Consider the following 449-nt stretch of genomic DNA (forward strand, 5'->3'; position numbering starts at 1 on the left):
GACCATGTCTTTTGTCTGAGAGGTGATGGACCAGGCGAAACATCTGGGGGACACAACAGTCCTCCAGATGTTCCTCCATTCACCGGCCTGATGTGTGAACGACCCGTTCTGCATATTCCGAGTAAAGAGCATTTAACACCTTCAAGTCCTGATCAAAACAAAAGGACACACGTCTGCAAATGGAAAGTGAAGCGTCCAAAACAACAGTTCCAGATAAAAACATATGTGTGTTCTGTGTCATATGGCCTATCATCTCTATGAAGTGTAGGTTTGAGTTATGTTTGCGCAGGCTCAGTGTCAACCACAAACCTCAGCCAATCCTGTGCACGCAACGGCACACTAATATTTGCATCCAACGAAAATAAATCCAGCGTCCGAGGGCTGGTGTAGTCAGTCGTTTCAGGACATCCTAACCGAAGCAGACATGCCAGCAGAAGCCACCGTGAAAG

The sequence above is a fragment of the Etheostoma cragini genome, chromosome 9, assembly GCF_013103735.1.
Source record: "Etheostoma cragini isolate CJK2018 chromosome 9, CSU_Ecrag_1.0, whole genome shotgun sequence".
Lineage (NCBI taxonomy): Eukaryota > Metazoa > Chordata > Actinopteri > Perciformes > Percidae > Etheostoma > Etheostoma cragini.